This window comes from Cyprinodon tularosa, unplaced genomic scaffold (genome assembly GCF_016077235.1).
Source record: "Cyprinodon tularosa strain WSP-4 unplaced genomic scaffold, ASM1607723v1 ctg10, whole genome shotgun sequence".
Classification (NCBI taxonomy): domain Eukaryota; kingdom Metazoa; phylum Chordata; class Actinopteri; order Cyprinodontiformes; family Cyprinodontidae; genus Cyprinodon; species Cyprinodon tularosa.
Genome location: NW_024037782.1, coordinates 864,693 through 865,829, shown reverse-complemented (window position 1 = coordinate 865,829; position 1,137 = coordinate 864,693).

Here is a 1,137-nt window from a genome sequence, read left to right as displayed (position 1 = left end):
CTCTCCGTTCTTCCATCTCTGCTTCCTGTTCGCTTTCTATTCAACCAGGGATGCAGCTCCTGCGTATCTGCTTAGTTTCCACACTGGAGATGCATACATTTATGTAGCTCATGCATTTGTGTGGTAGTGTGGGTGTGTTCGTGTGAGGTTGTGAAAGTGCTTTCCTGAGTTGTATTAAGGTTTTCAGTATCTTAGGCTGAGCCTCCTCTTGAGGGCTGAAGATGATTCCCACTAGAGAGAACATTTGCATGGATACACAGATGAGAAAGCATTAGAACAGTGTGTTGAAGAATAACAAAGCAGAGTTACAAGCTGACCGGCTTTAGCAGTGAACTAATTTTTCTTTGACATTGTTTTATGTTTCACCACCTCTTATCACCGTTCAGCTTTGCATATTTTCACGTTTTTTTTTGCCCAGTCATCCCGTTTCACAGGTAGTTAGGCCTATTTTTATTCCATCACTCCCTAAATTATTGCATAACTCCTCACATGGTTGGAAAATTCAGCTTTTGTCAAGTTTCAAAGATAAACTTTGCTTGCAGCATAGGTGTGACTGTTGCTGTTTATGGTATCAACAAAGCTGCAGCTTCTTTAGTAAACACAGGGTTTTAATTGCTCCAAGTCTTGGGCCCTATGGAGTGCTGCTGCACTGATTAGTAAATGTTAAATTCAAATTCACCATCCTTCTCTGCTAAATGTCTTAAACAATGTGGGATTTTGACATGACCAGGTCAACTCCAAATTTAACCAGGATGTTCTAAAAAAAAAAACATCATTGCATTTTCAAAAATAACTAAAAAGTAAGTATGTATGTAAAATGTATTTGTATAAATACAGATAAAAATCACAAAGTGCTTCACAGCAAAAATGTGATACAATAAAACAATGTAGAATATAATGTATATCAACATTTTAAAAACAAATGGAAACATACAAACAAAGCCATAAAAACCACACATATAATTAAAAGCCGGCTTAAATACATATGTCTTCAGTTCCTTTTTAAAAGAATCAACAGAATTCATACAGCGTAAAGAAGGAGGCAAAGCATTCCACAGCCTCGGAGCCACTGCCTCGAAGGAACGATCCCCTCTGGTTTTAAAACAAGTGTGTGGAACTACAAACAATGTTTGACAC